The 12,362-nt window shown below is 40.6% G+C and overlaps 1 protein-coding gene across 2 annotated transcripts in view; it reads right to left on the bottom strand.

Moving 5' to 3' along the window:
* The window catches only part of SKAP2 (src kinase associated phosphoprotein 2), a 131,551-nt gene that overhangs the window by 96,397 nt on the left and 22,792 nt on the right, over nucleotides 1-12,362 (bottom strand). The window lies entirely within an intron of this gene.

Genomic DNA, 12,362 nt, shown 5'->3' with positions numbered 1-12,362 from the left:
ATTGGGACTGAGAAATTTCCCTATGATGAATATTTATCCATACGGCTGACATTTAGGCCTTCTATTGCCAGGTATACAGAGACCTATGATACTCTGGCTAATGTGTGCACTGCCCCCCCCCCTGGGAATTAGTCAGGGTTCATTGACTGTGGAGACGAACACCAGTCTGTTTAGGCTATTACTCACCCCAGTTGTTCCCTTGGGGAATGACCTGATAGCAAGGGATGTTCACCCTGCGCTGTCCGAAGTTTGGCGTGGGAGCATCAGGACCCTGAAGAGGGGGTGGGGCGGTTATGGAAATTGGATAGGGAAAAGAGGATAATACAACCAGGAGAAGTGGTGTGTCTGAGGCTTCTGTTAATTTAGATTGGGAACAACCTGGCCCATACCTCATTCTTGAACCCAGCCCTAAGGGACGGAATGGTGGGATGAAATTAATTCTAGCGGTAGTCTCCATGTGGGTTTTACGGTAGGCAAAAGTGTGGATTTCAATTGAGGTTTGGAATATCATGGGCCTCCCTGTACAGCTGAGGGATCGGATGTTATTGAAGCAGGTGAGCCCAGCTACTCCGATTGGTTCTCTGGGTGGTAAGGGAAAGACTGAGGGGGAGGTTTTGATGGATCAGTTCTACCCCAAGAATACACAGCTTTGTCCTGAGTGGTGGGAGAGAGCGAGAGACCAGCTTTGGAAGTAGAGATGTCTATTCTCGAGAGATGATTTCGATGTGGGCTGTGTTAGGAGTGCCCAGCATGTAATCCGACTGAGGGTGGATAAACCTTTTAGGGAGAGATCTCAGTGGATCACCTTAAGTGATCTGGATAATGTCAGAGAGCATCTAGCAGAGTTGAAAAAGATTGGGGTCATTAGGGAATCTTGAAGTCCTTATGCTTCCCTATAGTGGTGATCCGGAAGAACAGGTCCCTGAGAATGTGTATAGATTACCACACTTTTAACCGGAGGACTATCCCTGATCAGTATACAACCCCTCAGATAGAGGATGCCCTGCAGTGTTTGTCAGGGGCGAAGTGGTTTAGTGTGCTGGATTTAAGGAGTGGTTACCATAGATCCTCATGCATCCAGACAATAGGGAGAAAATTGCGTTCATCTGCCCACTGGGGTTTTATGAATTTAATCAAATGCCCCAGGGCTGTCAGGGGCTCCAGCAACTTTTCAAAGGCTCATGAAATGGACTGTGGGGGATATTTATTTATGAGACTTATATACCGCTTTAAGTGCAAGCACTCTCTAAGCGGTGTACACCAGTAAGCAATGTATATATATTTTACATTGCCCCCAACAATCTGGGTCCTCATTTTACCTACCTCGGAAGGATGGAAGGCTGAGTCAACTTTGAGCCAGTGAGATTTGAACCGCTGACCTGCTGAATATTATTGTCTTTGTTGAGACCCTTGAACAGCATGTGGAACATTTGGAGAAGGTATTGACAAGGCTCCATGAGGAAGGGCTGAAATTGTTGTTAGAGAAATCTCAATTTTACAAACCATCTGTTACTTATTTAGATCATGTTGTCTTGGCCAAGGGGGGGGGGGAACAGACCCCGCAGTTGTCTCTTGGCCCAGGCCCCAGAACATAGCTGAATTGCGACCGTTTTGGGGATTTTGTTCATATTATTGGAGGTTTGTGGAAGGGTTTGTGAAGATAGCTCACCCATTCAATGAGTTGCTAAAGAATGAAGAAGTAGAGGAAGCGATGGGTTGTTCAAATCCAATCCATAAAACCAAGGGACCCAGGAAGTCTTGGGAATCTATTCAGGCAGAATGGACTGAACGGTGTGAGCAAGTTTTTGACCAATTGAAGTGGAGGCTTACAAACACCCAAATCCTGGCTTATGCCGAACCTAATCAACCATATGAGTTACATGTGGACACTAGTCGGGATAGCCTTGGGGGGTGTTATATCAGGAACATGATCAACAGTTGAAGCCCATTACATATATCTGCAGGGGCTTAACCCCTGGGAAAAAAAATTATCCCACTCATAAGTTGGAATTTTTGACACTCAAGTGGGCAGTTGTGGGTAAGTTGAAGGATTATTTGTATGGGACAGAGTTTGAAGTTAAGACAGATAATAATCCACTCACATACTTGCTCACAACCTCTAAACCTGATGCTACGGGGCATCAATGGTTGGCCGCCCTTTCTGCATTTAGGTTCAGTTTGAGATATCGCCCAGGGGTGAGGAACACAGATGCAGATGCTTTGTCAAGGAGGCCCCAGGATTCAGGGGCAGGTATCAGAGAGTGGATACAATTGCCCCCGATGGCATTCAAGCACTATATTGAGGGGTCAAGCATCAAGCTAGGGGAGCAATTGGGGCTGAATAGGTGGGGGTTACTATTGCAAAATATACTGTAATCCCATTCAAGTCAGAGGGGAGAGGGTAGGTTTGGCCTGACTAAGAAAGATCTGAGGAAGGACTAGGTGGAAGATCCCCTCTGTGGTCTGGTCGAAAGAACTTTGAGAAGTGGTCAGTAGGAGGTTTTATTTGCCGATTCACCGAGAGAAACCCGAGAGGAACCTGAGTGGGATCGCTTACAGCTTCATGATTGAGTGGTTTATCGGAGGGGCCCTTTGGATGGGCCTGAAGAAAGCTGGCAACTTTGCTTCCGGAGAAACACAGAGAAGCAGTGTCGATTGCACTATATGACAAGCATGGGCATTTGGGGCCAGAAAAGACTTTTAAGTTAGTAATGGATCGATTCTACTGGCCCTGTAAAAGTCGCAGACTATTGTAGATCTTGCCTGCACTGCATTCAGAGGAAAACCCTACCTTCAAGGACTGCACCAATGGGCCATCTGCAAAGTTATGGGCCCTTAGATTTGATTTGCATTGATTTTCTTTGCCTGGAACTGGATGTAAGTGAGCAAGGAACCGTAATGGTCATGACTGATCATTTTCCCCACTATGCTCAGGCCTTCCCGACAAAAGATCAACGCAATATTACGGTAGCCAAAGTATTGGTGGAGACGTTTTTTGTACATTATGGGCTGCCTCAGCGCATACATTCCGACCAAGGGAGAGATTTTGAAAGCAGGCTTGTTAAGCAACTACTGGGCTTATTGGGCATTCGGAAGTCTCATACCATCCCGTATCATCCACAAGGAGATCTGCAGCCTGAGAGGTTTAATCATATATTTTGGATATGCTGGGGACACTCACTGAAGAACAGAAGCAACACTGGACGCAACATATTTCTACCGTTGTGCATGCGTATAATAGCCCGAGAAATGATGCCACTAGATATTCCCCATATTGGTTGATGTTTGGTAAGGAAGCCCACCTTCAGTAGACATAGTCTTTGGCACCTCAATGGATGTGACCTCAGTTAGGTCACATCATAACTATGTAGTTGAGGAAGAATTTGAAGGGGGTTTATGAAAAGGCCGCAGAGGCCTCAGGGGTTCAGGAATGGTGGAATAAGAGGAACTATGACTTGAAAGTAAGAGTTCAGGACTTGCAGTCTGCAGATTGGATGCTATTAAGGAATTTCAGTCCCTCTGGGAAGCATAAACTGGCAGATTGGTGGGGCCCCCAGTTGTATGTTGTTAATGAGAAGCTGCTGGGACTATCAGTGTATCGGATACAACCAGAGGAAAGTTCAGGGCCTTTGAAAATGTGGCATAGGAACCATTTATTGCCCTTGAACAAAGCAGTATGAGTCACCCAGCCAATCATCGCAACTGAGCCCCATATAGTGGGAAGGTTAGGAACTAGGGTGAAACTCGATCTGTCTGTAGAAAGCGAAATGGAAGACTCTGAAGAAGAATAGAGTTGTATAGGCTGGTTGTGGTCATTGGAGGATATTGGGATCATCCTCCCACCATGGGTAGTGAGGCGGAATTAGAACAGCCTCGGCCTGACATTTTGGAACCCATGTCTAGAGCTTGCGAATGGGAGAGGACTCCTCAAAGATTTGAGGTAGGGGATCAGCCTGGGGAATTATTGGGACAGGAGGGTCATTGACCTTGGAGATCACAGAGTTAGGGGAGCCATTAGAGATGGATCGGGTCACTTCACATGGCCCACGATCACCAGCATTACAGGAGCCAACAGTCCCGGGTACCTCTGTGGTGGGGAATTATGAGGGGACGGTGCCCGCGATATTGCTGAGCCTAAAATGCAGAGACCAAGGTGGGTGATACACCCGGTAAAGAGATTAACATACGATGCCCGGGCCATAGCATAGAGAGAGAGTGATGTTTACTGCGTAATGAAGGTTGATTCACTCCCAGATAATAGATGCCTAGCAGAAAATTCGCTATTTTGGGGGGGACCAAAGAAACTGCTTAGGTGGGGGGAGTGTGTAGCAGAGCTAGCTGAAAGGCTTTGCGAGAGCGCAAGTTATAGACATTGTGGGGAGTTGCCCTCATGGGACTAGCTGTTACTGCAGAGCGCTGACTACCTTCGTTTGTGTTTCCATTGCTGGGGTTTTCCCCATCCCCTTGTTTCCAAATGGTCGCTGTAAAATCATTGACTTTGCCGCTACGTCTGCCTGGGGCTGTTAAACAATGCCACATGTTGACTATTGGGGCTAGAGGCTGGTCATCTTTGTTCCTGAAAGCCTTCCCCCCTTGATGACGAAAATATGCCACCTCCTCACTTCGTGTGAGCTCCCGCTGGAAAAGACACTTTATTAACACCTTTAGAGGGTAGCTGCAGAGCGCAACGTAGGAGATCGGGGCTGGGAGGGCCTGGGCTTTGGTGACCTCTGAGGGAGAATGCTACACACAGGATTAAGGAGACTACAGTATGCTCTAGCCCAGACTTTTTTACAGTCCGTGAGCCACATGCAGTCTTTTTATTGTCTCTGTCCGGCCTGTGGCAGCAGCAGTATCAGTGTTGGGATAGGGTGGCAGTGGGGGGGGGGAGGGAGAGGTAGCAATGGGGGCAGAGCGGTGGCAAGGGTGGGACAGTAGAGGGTGGGTCAACAGCCTTCCACAACAGTCCTTGTTTTTCGTATGGCCTCTTGAGAAAATTAATTGCCAATCCCTGCTCTTGCCACTTCAAACATGCAGTAAAAAACAGAATAACTCTTACTAACTTTAATACTGAATTTTGCCCATTTTTTTTAAGATTGACTAGTCTAGCAGTTTTCAAAGAGCACTGTTTTAGAAGCTATGAATGCTTTCATTTATTTGATCAGTGGCCTCACTGCATCAAGCAACCTGAAATAAAATTTTACTCTAATTTTATATTTTGAATGGCAACAGAAATCAGTAAAGAAAAATGTTAATTACTATCTATGTAAGAGAACTCTAAGGAACAGTGACTATCAGATAAGTCTATGCGAAAGAATTTGTACGCATAACTGAAAGCATTACAGCCTAATCACACATCTAAAAGTAACGCATGTTCAAATGAAATGTCTACAGACTCATTAGCAGGCAGCCATTCTATTATAATCATGCATAATACCAGTACTGCCTTGAGCCTGTGCCAATGACAACAGCATAAATTTTGCATCTCATTTCTGTAGCCATAAAATTAATGATCAGTTTAAAAATAATTCTTTATAAAAAGTTGTTACACAAAGAAAGAGCACACGTGTGTTCCTACAATGTAGCCAAGAGGATAATTAAGAGGCTAATGTTCATTAAAATATCTTCCCCAGAATATTTTGATTTATCCCAGAATATTTTCTTATAGGTTTCATTAATTAAACAGTTAATGGTTACTGGAAATAATAATGTTCCTAACATTTTTTCTTCTGCAATATGATCTCTTATGTTGTGATAGCAGTATATTTTGAGTCACTTGCACAGTGGCAGGCCTTTCTTTATTAAACAGTGCTTTTACATTTATTCTGAAGTAAATTTGCTTATTGATTCTATAGATTATGATGTTGCTCTAATACGGGAAGCTAGATATCTAATCATTCATTATGAATAGAAGTTACTTCTTAATTTGCATTTATCATTTTGCAATAAAGGTTTCAAACTGATTATCAGGGAATTTTTGCTTTTTTGCATGAAAAGCCTTCCTACACTAAATAATTTTTAAAGTAGTGCCAATATTTTCTTCTGCCAAAAATATCTGCAAGAAAACATTTCTCAATATATACTTCAATTATTCAGTTATGACAAACTGGTGGGATTTTTGATGAACAAATCCTTACACACATATATATCCTTAATAACAACATATATACCTCTACTCAAATTCTGGATATGTTTGAATTATTGTCTCAGGAACTGACAGTCAGCACTTGTTGCGATTTCCAGGAATTTAACCCTAGCTCCTCTGGAAGATCAGCATGTTGAAAAAGGTTGGCCCGTATAACAAGAAGATATGGGTGAACTTTATTTGGACTCCAGAATCTGGATATCTTATGTGTTCTAGTGATAATTACCAAAACAAATTTAACAATTAGTGATGAAGGGATTCCAATCTGAAGTGAGAAACAACTTCCCTTTCCCTCATTAAAAATTTGAATTTGTTGGGAAAAAGTAAAAATTGCAATGAGCAATAAAAATTAATATGAATTAAGGTCTTAGGTTCACATAGACCAAAGGACAGCTTGTCTCAGTGAATGGAATTCTATTGTACTACTCAACTAAGACAACGTAAGGTAAAGCAGGTAAAAGCCTGCTGAAACTGAGTAATAAGACATGTATTGCCAAGGCATGCTTATTTATTTATTTACTAATTGCTATACCAAATTCCATTGAATTTCAAAAGAATTGCAGTACTATTTTAAAAAATCAGTATTGAGCATGTCCTAATGTATAACAGAAATACAATTCCTGCTTTTAATTTTTTAAATTTTGTATTATCTTTACACAAACAACTAGATACATTTATAGTTCAGAATTACTCTTACTAGCACATTAGCAGCATATATTGTATGAATCTTCATTTCAGTTTTGAATTCAAGTAGTAGCTTTCTTTGTTCCCATCTAGTTTTGTCATTTCTAACATCTTTATTTTTTATTTTGTTTGTGTTTATTATTTTCTTGTTTTAAAATGCTTTTAACAATTTGTAAACCATCCAGAATTGAAAAGCTGCAGTTGGGAAGCACATATTAATAATGTAATTACCCAGGTATTTAGACTGGATTTGTACTGTATTAAAGAATTGTCACAGGTGTAAGTTGTTCTAAGTAAAGCTGTTTTTGATGGTGGTGATTTATTATTCTACCACCAATAAAGGATGGTTCCTGGGTCTTTTCCATTATTTCTTGCCTCCTTTCTTCCCTCCCTCCCTCCCTTCCCTTCCTGTCATTCTTTCTTTCCTTTCCTTCCTCCCTTCCACTCTCCTTCCTTCTTTTCCTCCTTCCCTCCCTCCCTCCCCCTTCCTTCCTCCCTCCCTCCTTCCCCCCTCTTTCCCTCCTTCTCCCCCAAATTCCTGCTGGCTTCCCCAATTACTTTGCTTGTGAAAAACTTGCAGGGAGAACATCAGTGGGGAAACCAACAGGAAATGGCAAGTTCAAGGCCAGCATATAGATAAGTGGCTGCTACCACGTAGAGGAGGGAACAAGGGATGTGCAAGTTATGATGATATAAGAGTTGCTGAGGGTGCGAGAGGTGCTGATGTATTTGGATGTGTCAGAGATTCCATGCAGGTCAGGTGAGTGATATGGATGGGTGATGTGAGTCAAGTAGGATATATAGGTGTACATGAGAAGTGGTGTACAGGTCACATCATGTCCACAGAAGATGTCCATAGGCGAACCTATGGCACAGGTGCCAGAGGCGGCACTCAGAGCCCTCTCTGTGGGCACGCGCATCGTCACCCCAGTCCTAGGCCTTCAGCTAGCTTTTATAAAACCTTTTTGCTTTAGGTCTCCTGGTTGTGTGCAAAAAAAAAAAAAAAAAGTTCAATCAGTCAATTTCAACTTCTCGCAAGGAAAAAAAAATCTTGCAAAGTTGGAATTGATTGATTGAACTTTTTAGTCCCACCCAGTCTGCCGTTACCACCGTAGCCATGTCCACCCAATTGGCCACACCTAGCCAATGGGTGACACCCACCTAGCACTCAATTATGCATAAGTGGGTTTTGGGTTGCAGTTTGGGCACTCGGTCTCTAAAAGGTTCGCCATCACTGAAATAGGCATCGTGGAGTAAAGTTACAGGAATATGTGAGAAGTGCTGCACTAGTTGGAGATTGTGTGTGAAGGAGGTGTAGGCCGGGAAGAATGTCTAGGGTGTTTAGGAGTATGGAAGAGATGCCATCAAAATCATGGACAATGTGTGGAGAAACAGTATGGAGCAGAGAGGGTGTGTGGGTTCCCGAGAGGTACTACATGGGAAAAGCATGCATGAGGAATGCAGATTGGAGAGGGTGTGTGGGGGTGCGATGAAGTTCAGTAAAGATACACAGGGTGTATAGTCTGGTTCAGGAAGTATTCATGGGGTCATGCAAGGGATTCCATACAATTCAGGAAAGGCATGCAAGGGATGACATAAGTAAGAGAGGTGCACAGGAGGTTCAGCATGGGTTGGGAAAGACATGCAACAGGAGCAGTATGGGTCAGGGGGGAGCAGCATAGATCAAGGGAGTGTGCAGGATGGCATGGGCCAGCAGGGTGCACAGGAACCCCTTCCTCCTGATCCTCCTTTGTTTCTTTTCTTGCCCCTTCCCTTTCCAGCAGGCAGGTAAGTGACTAATGCTAAGTGGGGGAGGAAGCAAGACAGGCTGGAAACTGTCACAGAACATTGTAAATGAAGATCATGTGGCCACAGCAGCAGCCAATAGCACTGAAGTAGTCACAATTTCCCAAATTTCATTCCCTTGAGAATCATGAGTCCTGGATTTTGAATACATTCTGTAGATTAGTCTATTTGCAGTACCTTGGTTCAAAAATTGTTGCCCAATGATGCATTGTTTCGCTCAGTTACAAGTGATGATAAGATAACTTTTAGTACTATATAGATAGATAAACTGACAGACAGTTTAGAGCTATGTTTCTCACCCTCAGCAATTTTAGGATATATGGACTCCAACTTCTCTGAGCTGAAGTCCACACATCTTAAAGTTGCTATGATTAAAAAACACTGGTTTAGATAGAAGATAAAGGCAGAAATTCTGGGACCCGTAGCCCAAGTCATATGGAGACACCAAGCTAAGAATGTTGAAGTTAAGATTAAGAATTCATACAATTTTACTGATACAAATTTAAAATATCAATGATTATATTAGGGTGTGGAAGCATCAAAGGTGAACTCATCTGAAGCATTCATTTATGTCCTTTTTTGAATTTTTAAGGGTTGAACCTAAATTTCTTATTCTCTGAAATTTTTTTGTCAGTAATCATATTTATTTAGTCCACTACCTTCTCCCAAAATTTAGTAAGTGTAAGATGTTGTAAAAACATGTGTTTTAAAAATAGCATTTATGTTTATTATATTTCCCCCAAAATACTGTTTTTGACATTATTTTACTCTATAAATATAATTGAATTCAATAAATTTTAAATAATTTTGAGTAAGTCAGAGTTTTGTTCAAGTCTCTTGCTATAGAAGTTAAGACATTTTCCTATTGTTTAGGTAATATAAGAACCTTTAACTCTTTACTCATCTCATTTCTTTGTATCTGCATATCAAATTGATGTACTGATAACAAATATCTACAAAAACTAATAGGAGTTTTTTTTTTTTAGGTTCAGAAGATTTAACAATTGCTTTTCTATATCACCAAAGCTTTAGATTTACTGCTTTCAGAGGAATTAAGTTCTCTTACAGACCTTTTTAAAAGGATTTCATCACAAAGCAACAAGTTGAAAATAAAATATAGTACACACAAGATTTTTTCTAAAATCACAAAACTAGTGAATATATGTCTCATGAGCAAGAAAATCTTCAGAGCAAACTAGAGGACATGCATAATCGTTACACAGCAGAAATTCATGAATTTTATCAGTAACAGATGTTGGGGCTTAGATTTCATCCTCCTAGGACAGACAGACAGACACACATTCTCTCTCTCTCTCTCTCTCTCTCTCTCTCTCTCTCTCTCTCTCTCTCTCTCTCTCTCTCTCTCTCTCTCTCAACAAAACTATATGCATATTTGTAAATGTATGTGTGTATGCATGTGTGCATGTGTGTGAGAGAGAATCGGGAGAGAGAGGAAGAGAGAGAGAGAAGCTCAAGTAGCTTTAGGATACATAACTAAGGTAAAAAAGATAGACTTGAGTATCATCTAGCTTGGATTTTAACAAATCTCACCCTGTGACACCCTCACAAAATTGTTCCTATGGAGAATGTAGCCAGCCACAAAGAAACTTGGTGGACATCAAATTATTTGTTAGGTAGACCATTGTCCTTGAAAGCTATACTAGAGACCCAGAGTCTAAAAAATCCACGCACACAAAGAATAATGCACAGAACACATAAATGGCAAAGCACTTGACTCACATATTAAGGCAAGAGTAATGGGTCCAGGAAACAGGATGACAATACAAACATGTGCGTAAGGTGATATATTCCTTTTATTATGTCAGGAACATCTCCAACTTTCATAGGTTTAACAGCTTTCCCACAGGAAGCAATAATGATATTATGCATGTACAAGATTTTATGAATGAATCTACCCTAATAAACCATCTGTTTAGAATCTAGATGGTTAGATCCATGCTTGAAGGAATGCTTTTATGCAGATGCACTTTGAGTATTACAATATATCAGAAAGCCAACCTGATATTTAAGTACACATTTCTAGACAGTCTTTGTAATACTACCCTTTCTCCAATTCAATCCCCATTCCCACGATCACATTATTCCAGCAAAAAGCAATAAGGTTCTTTAAAAAAGGGAAGAAAAGAAAGAAAAACTGATGTATTTATTTTGTTAAAAGATAAGAAAAAACCCCAACAAAAACTTGTAATAACTGGGAGCAATTCAAACCAGCGGGTGTTCAAATTATGACAACTTTAAAATGCTCTAAATTTTAAAAATCAAAAAAATAAAATCTGTACTACATAAAACAGAAGGATTTCAAGCTGAAAACATTCCCATTTTGAATTCAAAACATGTATTTTAAAATCAGAAAAGGACAATAACATAGAAACATTTTCTTCTGTTCAGAAACATATGCAGGATACTTCCCAACAAAATTGGTAAAACAAGTTTTGAGTTCAAACCATTTTGCACATCCCTAAGTCTAACTTTACTGCCTCTACTGACACTATGCTATTATCATTCCCTCATGGTCCTTAGCAGTGTTTTTGTTTGTTTTTTAAAATGTTGCTACCAGCATCTCACTAACCTATCTGGATAAGCAATCTGATTCTTGTATATGAAAATTATTCTCAGTTTGGGATCAATTTGTAGAATGGCTTTAGGCAAATATTAATTGATATTTATTTTTTAATCACTGGTTTGAAAAATGTAAAATCCAAATTGGATTACATTAGAAAATCAGAAAGCCTTTTCTCCTTTTGCATCTAAATTCAGTGATCAAACCAATTCTAGGAACACTCTATACCTGGAGATAATTCTGAAAATGAACACACAAATTCCAAAAATAAGTGAACAAAGTTGTTATTTCAGTGACAGGCAGCTGAACTTTGTTTGTAGAGCATCCTGACCACATCTTGTCTTAAGGCAGGCCTATAAACTTTGACATAAAATGAAATAAATAAATGTTACTCTTTCTGGCTGTTGCCCTACTGGTGGGAGGGGGGGGGGAGAATCTACTGTAGTTCCACAGATGCTTTCTTGACCTCATGCTGTGACCCTTATACTAGCATTCACAGGCTGCAGGTCATGACCTCATGAATTAGCATCATGAAAATAAGGGCCATTTCAGGTTCAGCTTCAAAACAGGCCACTGTATCAGGCTATTTTTAATGAGATTATAAGGTCTGTTTCGAGAAATCCATTAGAAGATAATATGCAAACCAGATTTCAGCTTCCGATTATTTCAACTCTTGTTCTGAAATTCTAAACTATGAAAATAAAACTATGATTTCTGCAAATGTAATTGCAAGTTGTTGTTGCCAAGCTTTTCTGGGAGAAAATATTCATGGTATTTGCTGCAGTTTGTTTCTATTTGATCGTTTATATTTCGGACATATCTTATGCTGATGCTTTCATTTGTCTGTTTTTTAAACTTGCAGTCATAGATCAAGAAATACAGAAGAAACATGTTAAGAACCAGATAAAAAGAAGAAAGTAAAATTCACATCCAGAAGCAGAATACTTCTTTTGTTGTATCAAACTCTGATTTCTGTCCTTGGAAAATGTCTTGGAAAATTCACTGATAGAAGTACAATATCCCTGCTTCTATTATCTCTGTAAAAGGGTCAAGGATTCCACTGTATTTATCCAGCAAAGAAGTAATCAGTTGCTTATAAGAGACTTCTTTTACGTTTTTTTTTCCAAAACAGCAGTAAGTAAAGCA

The sequence above is a fragment of the Crotalus tigris genome, unplaced genomic scaffold (genome assembly GCF_016545835.1).
Source record: "Crotalus tigris isolate CLP2741 ecotype Arizona unplaced genomic scaffold, ASM1654583v1 scf7180000017774.6281472, whole genome shotgun sequence".
Lineage (NCBI taxonomy): Eukaryota > Metazoa > Chordata > Lepidosauria > Squamata > Viperidae > Crotalus > Crotalus tigris.
The sequence above is the reverse complement of the archived record's forward strand: the minus strand, read 5'-3'. Positions and strand labels throughout refer to the sequence as shown.